We start from the raw sequence: 12,175 nt of genomic DNA on the forward strand, positions 1-12,175 counted from the left end.
GGAGGGTTCTAAAAAGAATAGGGGGGGGCTTTACTCACCCCTTCCAAGAAAGTCCGTATTCTATGTATTAATCGGGCGGCAGGGTGCCGCCCGCTTCAATCTCCGGCGCGGGCTCCTTTTTGTAAACAATCGGGCGGCAGGGTCTTTACTTTACTTTACTTTAGCGAGCGGGCAGCGGGAGAGCTCCCTGCCGTCCGCTTGCCTTGCCGGCTGGGCTGCAACTAGCTTCTAGGAAGCCTTTCGCGCAGGTGCATGAAAGGCTTCCTAGAAGCCAGTTGCAGCCCAGCCGGCAAGGGGGAAGGGGACGGCAGGGAGTTCTCCTGCCGTCCCCTGGTAATGGGGGACCATCTTTCAAGAAGGGGGCGGCAGGGAGGGGGGAACCCCCTGATACCTACAGGGGGCGGCCGCCAGCCGAGGGAGGCCTGCTCGGCTTGAAGTTTAAAGTTGAGGAGGGCGGGCGGCAGGGACTGGGAGCGACCCTGCCGCCCGATTGTTTACAAAAAGGAGCCCGCGCCGGAGATTGAAGCGGGCGGCACCCTGCCGCCCGATTAATACATAGAATACGGACTTTCTTGGAAGGGGTGAGTAAAGCCCCCCCCTATTCTTTTTAGAACCACCCACCCGAACCAAAACCACCCCGTGCCGGACCGGTCTGGAGGCCTTTAGAATGGCCTCCGAACCGGTCCGTGCACATGACTAACGCTTAAATTGCTGCCACTCAACTATTTCATATCAGATGATATTGAAACGGATCACAAAGCAATTGCCTGATCCCTCTGCCAGCGGGCATCACAATCCACTCCTTGTTGGCCTCCGCCCATTTGACCATATAGGGTTTCTTTAAAAGCCTGTCTAAATATGGCCTGCCTCTTTCTTCTGCCACAATGAGAGCCATCACAGCCCCCCTCCCACTTCTGACCGCATCATAATACTCCATGTCCTCTGAGCCCAAATAAAAGCAGCTCACCTTTGCTGAGTAGCTCAGTCTCCCTGGGGGGGCAGAGAGGAAACGGGTGATGTTCCCCCTCTGCACCCCTTGGGATTTGGGAGGGCGGCCGACGTCCTGGGCTTTTCCCGCAATCTCAGTCCCTGTAGGGGACCCAGATATCTCGTAGAGGATGCCGAGCTGCCTCCCCCTAGACCCTTGCAGGCTCCCGTGGGAGCTCCTACTGGTAAGTTCGACTCCCACCCCCACCCTCTTCGCACCCCACCCTTTCCCCCAATTGCCTCTTACCCATTTAACACAGGGAATCTCTCTCTCTCTCTCTCTCTCTCTCTCTCTCTCTCTCTCTCTCTCTCTCTCTCTCTCTCTCTCTCTTTTTCAGGCCACGACCGTCTACTGTGCCCCTCTCGGGCAAAAGTTCCCCCTCGCTGTAAGAAGAACCTTCCCATGCAGCTCGAAGACCCAGCTCCCAAAGGCCAAGACCTTTTGCTTGAGCCATCGGTAGCTCAAGCTGTGTCTGGACAGGATCCTCCATTGGTGATCATGCCCCAACACAGATTGACCAAGGCCCACTGTTTAACCTGGCCGTGCAGGCCTGGCTGGTTGCCGCTTTTTGGAGCCGAGAAGGAATTTTCCCCTGGGAGGTCTCTCGATCCCCAGGTTTTTTGCCTTCTCTGCACGGCCTTCCTCTTGAGCTCTGCAAGCGCCTTGGCTTGACGCTGAAGAAGAGTCAACCAGTGGGTCTTTTCCCCTCCCGCCCCCCCCAATAAAATATAAATTAATCTGAAGACATTGTCTCCTTGTCTTTCTTGGATCGTCTCTTTCTTGTTGGGGCTCCTGGGTGTCGTTAGAAGTAGAGGAAAATTACTCGTGTCCGGCAATGGATCTGGGTAACAATCCGGTTGGGATTAAGATCCAGAGGGAGAATGGTTGATTGGGACCGGGGAGATCCGAGTTTAAAACCCTCACTCAGTGATCTACTTCTCAGCTGTCTCACATGGTTGTTGTGCAAACAGGAGAGGAAGGTGGAGAACACCACCTTGGGATAAGGGTGTCATCACTGAAAAACCTAAGCACTCGTGTTGCTCAGTCCTTCACATTCCTTCTCAACAACACTAATGAAAGGCACTTTCTCTTGCTGGAGATGGGGTTGCATTCAGAGAACATTGGCCCCACCATTGAAACGTGCCACAGTTTGAAATCCTGTCCGAATCATAGATGCGGAGGACCTTTGGGGCTTCCACTATATTTTCTCTCCAGAAGATCCAACAAGAGGGCATCACCCACTGCAACAAATGCGCCTCAGAACCTCTTGATATCCTGAGCCACTAGAGAAGAAGCCTCCACTTTGGAGAAGCCCAAAGGGTCACATATAAGCGCAGGGTCTGCGCCAACAGATCAAGTGATGGCTGGCACATGGATGGATGGCAGGCGAGACAACGTGAAACGCCCCCAGACATTGGTTGGGACAATGGAAGAACCCCAGAGACCTGTTGGTTTGTGTTTTTGAGCTGCTTTTATTTTTGAATGATACATTTTAGAATTGGGGCTTTTCCTTTGAGGGAGGGGCAGGCAGGTCAGCTTACAAATTCAAAGTAAGAGGCACAAATGCAAGAAGTAGTCATGCTGGGGGTGGGATCAACTGAACACTATGCACCCTCAGTGATCCAGGTACAGCCATAAGAATTTAATCAGGAGAACCTATTAAAAGCAAGCTCAAGTCTCTCTCTCTCTCTCTCTCTCTCTCTCTCTCTCTCTCTCTCTCTCTCTCGCACACACATGGACAAACACACACACACACACAAACAGCATGTAGCTTTTGTTTAAAGTCAAGCAAGGAGCCATGCCTGCTTTAAGATTTCTTGCAGGATCTTCTCTATTCAGTTTTTGAATTGTTCGATTTTCAGAGGTGCCACTAGCTAACTTGCCCCTGCTAACTTGGCAAAGAGGCACCTTTAATTTTATTTATTTATTACATTTATATCCCACTCTTCCTCCAAGGAGCCCAGAGCAATGTACTACATACTTGAGTTTCTCTTTCACAACAACCCTGTGAAGTAGGTTAGGCTGAGAGAGAAGTGACTGGCCCAGAGTCACCCAGCTAGTTACATGACTGAATGGGGATTTGAACGCAGGTCTCCCCGGTCCTAGTCCAGCACTCTAACCACTAAACCACGGTGGTGATTCTCTTTATTTAGCAGGGGGAGAGTAACTGGCCCTATTCACCCCCAGCACAGTACTTCCACTGACAGTTGCTGGTGTCTATCTTATGTTTCTTTTAGATTGTGAGCCCTTTGGGGACAGGGATCCATCTTATTTATTTATTATTTCTCTGTGTAAACCACCTTGAGCCATTTTTGGAAGGGCAGTATAGAAATCGAATAAATAACAACAACAATAATAGGTAATTTTGGAGCCTGGACCTGAACCCCTTTGGAGCTGCTTCCCACCCCACCCCCGGCGCTGCAAGTTAAGCATCATTTTTTAACATGCAGGTTCTTGAGGGTACAAATCAAAACACCCAGGACAGATTACAGAGGACTTGGGGACCCCAGGCGGTGTGGAGGCCCTGGGCTATGGCCCCAAAGTCCAGGGGTAAGAACACCTCTGTTCATTCTAAGCATGTTATAGTGTATATCACCCCCCGGCTTCTATTTTCTTCTATTTGTAAGGTTGCACTGAAGTCTGCTTGCCAAATGAAAAATCATACTGCCAAAAGAACCCCGCAGTAATTGTTGTCTTTTGGGGAGATGCTTGGGAAACGCTTAAATTGCTGCCACTCAACTATTTCATATCAGATGATATTGAAACGGATCACAAAGCAATTGCCTGATCCCTCTGCCAGCGGGCATCACAATCCACTCCTTGCTGGCCTCCGCCCATTTGACCATATAGGGTTTCTTTAAAAGCCTGTCTAAATATGGCCTGCCTCTTTCTTCTGCCACAATGAGAGCCATCACAGCCCCCCTCCCACTTCTGACCGCATCATAATACTCCATGTCCTCTGAGCCCAAATAAAAGCAGCTCACCTTTGCTGAGTAGCTCAGTCTCCCTGGGGAGGCAGAGAGGAAACGGGTGATGTTCCCCCTCTGCACCCCTTGGGATTTGGGAGGGCGGCTGAAGTCCTGGGCTTTTCCCGCAATCTCAGTCCCTGTAGGGGACCCAGATATCTCGTAGAGGATGCCGAGCTGCCTCCCCCTAGACCCTTGCGGGCTCCCGTGGGAGCTCCTACTGGTAAGTTCGACTCCCACCCCCACCCTCTTCGCACCCCACCCTTTCCCCCAATTGCCTCTTACCCATTTAACACAGGGAATCTCTCTCTCTCTCTCTCTCTCTCTCTCTCTCTCTCTCTCTCTTTTTCAGGCCACGACCGTCTACTGTGCCCCTCTCGGGCAAAAGTTCCCCCTCGCTGTAAGAAGAACCTTCCCATGCAGCTCGAAGACCCAGCTCCCAAAGGCCAAGACCTTTTGCTTGAGCCATCGGTAGCTCAAGCTGTGCCTGGACAGGATCCTCCACTGGTGATCCTGCCCCAACACAGATTGACCAAGGCCCACTGTTTAACCTGGCCGTGCAGGCCTGGCTGGTTGCCGCTTTTTGGAGCCGAGAAGGAATTTTCCCCTGGGAGGTCTCTCGATCCCCAGGTTTTTTGCCTTCTCTGCACGGCCTTCCTCTTGAGCTCTGCAAGCGCCTTGGCTTGACGCTGAAGAAGAGTCAACCAGTGGGTCTTTCCCCCTCCCGCCCTTCCCCCCGCCAATAAAATATAAATCAATCTGAAGACGTTGTCGCCTTGTCTTTCTTTCTTTCCAGCCGCAATTAAGGGAGGCCCTCACTGAAGCTGGCTACATGTTACTGCATGAGTGGTTCATTCCTATTCATCCTTTCATCTCTCCTCCTGCTGTAATACTCCCCTGCTGTCAAACTTCAAATTGCAAGCTTCTTGGGGCAGGGACCTTGGTATTTTCTTTGGGCCCCATCTAGCTTAGGTTGCCCAATAGAGTTCAATCCGCAATGTATTGATTCATTGTCTAGCTCGCCTTTGCACACTCTAATTGTTTATTCGGTCTGTGTGAAGCTTGGGCTCTGACTTTGCATAGCCGCCCCAGCACCCTGAGGAGACAACTATTCCCCATATGGTAAGCATGGGGGGGGGGCTCTTTAAAGGAACTGAGGCCTCTTGTGCCCCTGCACCATCTTCTTGAAAGGTGTGCATTTTCACACAGTGCATAATTAATTAATCTATGGAACTCTATGCCACAGGATGTGGTGATGGCCACTAGCTTGGATGGCTTTAAAAGGGGCTTAGATATTTTAATGCAGGACAGTATTAATGGCTACTAGTCTGGTGGCTATCTAGGCCACCTCCAGCCTCAGAGGGAGGATGCCTCTGAATACCAGTTGCAGGGGAGCAACAGCAAGAGAGAGGGCCTGCCCTCACCTCTTGCTGTGGGCTCTCCAGAGGCATCTGGTGGGCCACTGTGTGAAACAGGATGCTGGACTAGATGGGCCTTGGGCCTGATCCAGCAGGGCTGTTTTTATGTTCACAGAGCAATGCAGAGAGGGCCTTTTCTCTCTTAAAGGGCCTTCCAAGCACCGAGAAAAGCACTGTTATGGACAGCATTCAATTTGGGGTCTGAGCCGAGCCAGTGTGACCCAAGAAGAGCCTTTTTTTGCACTGTCTTGTTTGCACAGCCCAGTTTGTGCCAAGAACAACTGCTGTTGTTGGGCACTCAGTGTGCAGCCTTCGCAGCTGCCCTCTCCGTCAAAACAAAACCAGGTCTGACAATGAGATCTTGAGTTTCTGACCTTTTTGAAGTGGGAGTGGGGAAAGTGAGAGTGAAACTGTGTAACAGAGGCCTGTACCAGTGCTCCGGGGCAGAAGGGAAAGATCCAGGGTGAATACTACTGTGGAGTGGAAACAAGAGGAAAGGAAATGTCTTTTAAAGAGAGGAATTGTTTTATATCTCTTTGCTTGCTTTTTATACTTGCTACTGTTTTCTGGTGTCTGAACCTCTACTTAAGTGTGTGACTTAAGTGTGGAACTTGATGTCAGTGATTGTTGCTGCTGCATTGTTGCTGCTTGTTCTTTTTTGCAATAAAAAAGATCTTAAGGGGAAAGTGGCTACATTCTCAACTGGCACACACCTCTGCCCTCAGGGGTGTCATATACGTGACAGCGCAGTGCTGTGCAGAGGTCAACACAGTGGGAAATGGTTCTCACACTGAAGGTTTTTGCCCAAGTGGTCCCTGCTTGAAAAACAGTTAAAAAAAATAATAATATCTGCTTTATACTATATCTGTTACTGCCACATTTGGATAATCATGTCACAATCATTTGTGTTATAATCCACCAGGCACATAAAGTTTCTAACACATTCAAGCAGTCCTGTCTATCTGGTGTTTTGACACTACAAAGCCTGTAGCAAGAACCACCACCACCACCTTGCTCTGCAACATTCTTGCTTGACTAGGTAAGTACACATTACCTGCCCACTTTGTGTAATTCAGAACCCTCCCTGTGCTTCCTGCAAGCAGGCAAATCTCCAAGGGCTTTTGGTATCCATTACATAACCTTATTAGGACACACAAGATAGGCTAACCTAATTGGATAATAGATATATAGCAGACAGCAAAGTACCTGAGAACTCAGAGCCACATCACTTGGTTTACACAGGCTCCCTTCAGGTGCCAAAGGCCTCCAGTTATTTGTACATATCGTGTTACAACACCTTCAGGCATGATGTACAACTGACGCCAAAAATAGCTGCAATCTCCCTTTTGGACACGGACTGAAGGGATGCCGTGCTGGGGATGGATAGGCCCAGTTGCTCTCCCCCTGCAAAAGAAAGAGGATCACCACTTTTAAAAGGTGCCTCTTTGCTCCCCATGGCTATTTGTAGAGGAACAAGAAAAGCTCCCACTGGCGGTGAGAGGTTTATTGTCCTTGTCAAATAAAATAAAATAAACTAGCCGACCCCACACAGAGCATCTGTGCGCTCTTTGGGGCCGGCGTTTACCTCTCCCCCCGCTTCTGCCCCAGTCTCTGCTTCCGGGCCCAGTCGCCTCTCCTCCCCATCGCCACTTCTGCCCCGCCCTTTCATTCCCCCCTCCTGGGCCTTGCCTCCGCAGCCGGGCTGGGCCTGCCGCCTCTGGCCTCCATGGCTGGGCCGCTGCGGTGGCAACCAAACCTCCTGGGTGCGCCTCAGCCAATCAGGTGCGTCCACCACCAAGCCAGTCAGATGGGCGCTGGGACGCACATTCCAAGGCACACCCAGGAGAGTTATATATAGAGATAATAATACTACAGCAACAACACTGCTTTTCAACAAAGTTTCCAAAGCGGTTTACATAGAGAAATAAATAATAAACTAGTGGGCCCGGGCACAGAGCATCTGCGCCTCTAGTGCGGCCGGGCCCACCGCCGCCTGCGCTGCGGCCGCCGGGCCCGCCGCCTTACCTCCGCTGCAGCGGCTGGGCCCCAGGGTGCGGCCGCCGGGCCCGAGGGTGCCGCCGCCGGGCCCGAGGGTGCCGCCGCCGCCGCCGGGCCCGAGGGTGCCGCCGCCGCCGGGCCCGAGGGTGCCGCCGCCGCCGGGCCCGAGGGTGCCGCCGCCGCCGCCGCCGGGCCCGAGGGTGCCGCCACCGCCGGGCCGGAGAGTGCTGCTGCCGCCGCCAGGCCCATCGCCGTGGCCGGGCCCAGGAGTGCCGCCGCCGGGCCCAGCCAGGCCCGCCGCCTCGACTCCGCGGCCGGGCCCGCCTGGCTCCCCGGCCATGGCCACCGCCGTTCTCCTGGGTGCGCCAGGACCAATCAGGCGCCCCCGCAGCCCAGCCAATCAGCTGGGCTGCTGGGACGCATTTCTCCTGGGCACACCCAGGAGAAATATATATATAGATAATATGATGGTTCTCTTTCCCCAAAAACTTCACAATCTGAAAAAGAAACATAGGGTAAACACCAAAAACCATCACTGGAGGGACGCTGTGCTAGGGCTGGACAAGACCAGTTGCTCTCCCCCTGCTAAATATGAGAATCGCCCCTCTGAAAGGTGCCTCTTTGCTCAGTTAGCAGAGGTTAGCAGCCACAGGGACCATGTGTGGGCAGCAGGGTTCAAGCTCCTTTCTCCCCACCACAGATCCAGTCTGCAGGGTTTACCAAAGAAAATTGAAGCATGTCCAAGCAAGTTATGTCACATGTAAATCACTGATTTCCTGTCCTTAGTAATCTCACTTCAAGATTCTTACAGGGTAGTATTACCTAGACAAACATTTATTTCAATGGTATAGCATAGTAACTAACAAATCAATCCTATGCATGTTTACTCAGAGGTCAGTCTAACTGAGTGTGCAAAGGATTTGCAGCCTAGTATGTGGCTTGAATCAGAACACCTCAGTTTAAATTTCAACCCCTCCATGAACTTCCTTAGGTAGCTTTAGGGAAGCTTCTGCCTCTCAGAGCTGGGGCTGTCAACTTCCATCAGCTGTATGAAATGAAAAAGAAAGAGGGAAGGCATGCTCCTACCTCCCACCTCCCAGATGACCAGAGCCTCCTTTGGGCTCTGCAGCTTGTGCACCTACATGAACACTGAAGCAATATCCTCCACTGCTAAAATTGGGAGTTGGGGCCTCCACATATACCACAATGCATTGCAGGAACAGTGAAGAGGCAGCCCTCAGTACAGAAACAGCTTTCCTTTCTCTGGCCAAGACTCTATGGTAAACATGGCCACCGGATGCCCAGGAGTTGTTTAAAAAGAAGGTAGAATGGGGTCCATTTCCCTCCTATCTCACTTTTAGCCTGGGTAGCAGATCTGGGCTACCCAGGTTCAGAGCTGCTGAGTTGGGCCGGTCTCCCAGTTCCCCAGATGACCAGGGGCTCCTGGGTTTAACCTGTCCTACCCAGGAATCTGTGCTTGTGAGAAGAGACTCACTTTGCGGAAGAAAGAGCTCTTGAGAGGAAAGGGAAGTAACTGGAAGGGTAGGAGGCTGTCTCTGGGTCAAAAAAAAAAGTACAGGAAAAAGATAAGGAAAGAGTCGGAGGCAAAATTGGACTTTGAGAGTAGGAGGGAGGATCTGAGGCTGCATGGCCAAGGCAAAATTAAGGGAGAAGATGCAGAGCTGTTCTAGATTTTGAGGCTCTACACATGATCAGTGTGTAGAGCCGGGAGGGGTTTGGCGGGGAGAGCCCGCTCTCCCCACAGATGATCAGACGACAAGCCCTGGGCAGCCAGATCGGCTGCCCACATGAATACTGGCTCCGTCATGGAGCTGGTAGAGGTGGCGGGAATCAGGGGCCTCCCAGCCCCAGCCCCACCCCCCACAGTTCCAGGATGCCCCACGTGAGTGTGCGGGGCATTCTGGGAGGACCCTCCAACACCGGGAGGCTTGTTGCCTCCTGGTCGGGGGTCTACTCACTCCACTAACCTCATTTAACCGGGGTGGGGGGACAATTAGGCGGGCTAGCCACCAGGAACCATACAGCTCCCAGCGGTTCAAATGCATGGAGGGAACCAGGCTGGGCTCACTTAGCAAAATTTCCTCCACGGGTGTGAATAGCCTCCTTACTTTATCTGCAACTCAGCTGCTAAATTGTGTGGCAAACATCTAATGTCTACAAAACACTTACCATGCAATACACCACTAGGTAACAATTTGGTTTCTATTGACTGTAGACCTGGTGCACCGCCCAAAATTAATCTCCATCCTCGCTAATATAAGGGTGACCGTGTGTTTCTTCCCTTCTGTTCTGCACTTCACAGGGCCTCATGTGATCTGGCTAGTGCTGGAGACAGAATGGAATTATTGCTGATCGTTTCTTTTCACAGAGAGCAGTGGTGCTTCTCTGTCCTGGTAGCCTTTTCTAATTAAGTCTGTGCAGAACTTTCTACATCCCATCTTAATGACTGGGGCTTTTTCTCATGCTAGCGTGTATGGGTGTTTCTTATTCCTCCATTAAAACAAACCAAAAACAAAACACCGGGAGAGATGTTTAACCTTAAGCCTAATGAAGACCGGTGATTAACTCAAAAGCTTGCTCCTGCCTTTGTGACTTTTGAAATTGGTATTACCCTGCTGATGCTTTTGGATCCTCACATTCTGACTTTCCTCATCCTATGTTAATTATAGTCACTGATGGGATGGGGAAAGTTACCACACATCACCGTGGTCAATGTCTGTAGGCACAAGGACAGAAACTATGTGGAAGCAGCTGCAGGGAGGGTGAAGAAATGGCAAACCAGCTCATAGTGAGGAAATTCAATGGTGCTGTTGTGGGTGAACCACCCAAAGTTGTTCATGGTCTTAGGGCCAAATGGTTCAGTTGTGCTTACTCCCAGGAAAACCTGCTTAGAACTGCAGCATAAATGTTGCCTTTTAAGGTGTGAAGTTGTCCCAGACAGACATTGCTACTAGCCTTTATGCTGATGTGCTCCAAACTTCAGGTTGTCAAGGCACACTTTTTTTGCTGAATTAAAATTGGAGAGGCACAATTCATAATTCTTACAATTCATAATTCTCCAGGTCCTTCCACATAACTAGTTTCTGTCCCTGAGCTCTAAATGTCTACAAGCATTCGCCATGCAATGTGTTGCAACTTCTTTTATCTGGTCAGTGGCTCCACTAACAGGAGAGGAACAGTCACAATGTGATGATTTGAAAGCAACAGCAGGGTAATTCAACTTTATCAGGACCAACTAAGAAGTCACAAAACAGGAACAAGCTGTTGAGTCTTTATTAGGCTTAATGTTAAGCAATTGTTTTTGTTTGCTTTTCAAATGTGGAGAGAATAAGTGCCCAGGGACCCCACCCCATTTCTTCATGAGTCACAGTTTCAAGTCCCCCGCCCCCAGTTGAAGGAGACAAGCCCAGAGCATGACTCACACAGAATTGCAAATGGCCATATCCCCCAAGGGTGGGTGAGTAGTTCTATTGTGCCCTTGCATCTGGGGATTGAATTATGCAGTCACTCCTAATGCAGATAGAAGACAGAAAAACCCACCCCATCTGGTAACTGATTAGAAGGCCAGGCTAAAGCAATGGACTATGCAGTGGACAAGGTAAGGTAGTTTGGACTTACGGGAGATACTTTTGGTTCTCTCTTTATACACTGGCAGTTCTACTGCAGAGTGGCCCAGAACACACCATGGAGAATACTGCTCTGAGGGGTCTTCAAATGAAAATGAGGCATCTATCTTCTTGTATATCTATATATTTCTCTAAGGCATACCCGTGGCTAATCCCATTCGTGGCAACTCTCGCGAGAGTTCTCGTGAAGCAGCTGGATAGCGATGGGGGAGAAAATGGCGGTGGTGGCAGCTGGCCGGCAGGCAAGCAAAGAAAATGGCAGTGAATGGTGGCAGCCAGCTGGCCAAAGAAAACTATGATGGGACCGAGTGGGCAGGAAGACAAAGGTTGGCAGGGGCAGGCAGGGGGCGGGGCAGAAGGCAGTGGCAGGTGGGCAAAAAGGTAGAGGTGGCGGTGGTAGGGGTAGAAGGCTGCGGTGAACTATAGGCACAGATGTTCTACACCTGGCTCAGCTAGTTGTAATAATTACATCAACGTAACTGGGCTGAACACAAAACATTACCAAGGTTTTTGTTCTGTGACTCACTCCTACAGTAAGATATGATTTTCATGTTAGTCCTATATGGTTCCATCCATGCTTATCTGCTCAGAAGCAAGTCTCACTGGCTGACAACCTAACTAAATTTATTTGAGGAAGTTCCACTGAAATTAAGAGTTGGCCCTGCCCAACTTAGAAAATTTAGTCAATGTCCCCATTATGTTCAATATAGGACCTGCTTCCAGATGAGTGTTCAAAAGATTGCAACCTTAGATTTTTAGTTCTGAACTGGATAAATCTTAATGTGTTATCTTTCCCCCCTCCCCTCCCCCCAGAAAAAAACAAGTCCAGAGCATGACTCATGCAAAATTGCAAGTGACTGTCTTCTACTTTAAGGGTGAGTAGTTCCTAAGCTCCAGTTTAAGCTGACTTGGCACCACTGCTCCCTGTAAAAAGGATTTCCAGATGACCTCAGCAGCAACTCCCGTTATCTCTAGCTGCAATGGCCTTTGGCTGGGGATTATGGGAATTGTAGTCAACAGGGATGCCAAGATTATGTTAACAGGGAACACTGCTTAGCACCTGTTTTTCTTGGCCCATTAAAAAACCATGGTATCATCAAGTTTTATACATGCCATCTGCACTGAAATATCTCAGTAAAACGGAGACCCAGTATTACC

At 50.4% G+C, this 12,175-nt stretch overlaps 1 protein-coding gene and 3 long non-coding RNA genes across 7 annotated transcripts in view; 3 read left to right on the forward strand and 1 right to left on the reverse strand.

Annotated features, from left to right (window-relative positions):
- S100Z (S100 calcium binding protein Z) overlaps positions 1-8,564 on the reverse strand; it is a 44,469-nt gene extending 35,905 nt beyond the window's left edge. Inside the window, exons 1-2 of one of the 4 annotated variants that reach the window (XM_053288536.1) lie at positions 8,457-8,507; positions 6,579-6,776 (exon numbers count right to left, since the gene is read on the reverse strand). The gene's annotated coding sequence lies outside the window, so the exon portion shown is untranslated. Of the gene's footprint in view, positions 1-6,578; positions 6,777-8,456 lie in introns of all 4 variants that reach the window. The other 3 variants (XM_053288537.1, XM_053288538.1, XM_053288542.1) reach the window with 3 other exon arrangements.
- Positions 851-1,731, forward strand: LOC128341895 (uncharacterized). Its single transcript, XR_008314642.1, has 2 exons — positions 851-1,172; positions 1,326-1,731. It is a non-coding gene; the product is annotated as an uncharacterized LOC128341895 (long non-coding RNA).
- On the forward strand, positions 4,012-4,718 carry LOC128341896 (uncharacterized). Its single transcript, XR_008314643.1, has 2 exons — positions 4,012-4,177; positions 4,307-4,718. It is a non-coding gene; the product is annotated as an uncharacterized LOC128341896 (long non-coding RNA).
- An 806-nt stretch (positions 8,565-9,370) lies between the features above and the next one.
- LOC128341594 (uncharacterized) lies at positions 9,371-12,123 on the forward strand. Its single transcript, XR_008314482.1, has 3 exons — positions 9,371-10,989; positions 11,154-11,343; positions 11,831-12,123. It is a non-coding gene; the product is annotated as an uncharacterized LOC128341594 (long non-coding RNA).
- Positions 12,124-12,175: the final 52 nt, after the last annotated feature.

This window comes from Hemicordylus capensis, chromosome 2 (assembly GCF_027244095.1).
Source record: "Hemicordylus capensis ecotype Gifberg chromosome 2, rHemCap1.1.pri, whole genome shotgun sequence".
Classification (NCBI taxonomy): domain Eukaryota; kingdom Metazoa; phylum Chordata; class Lepidosauria; order Squamata; family Cordylidae; genus Hemicordylus; species Hemicordylus capensis.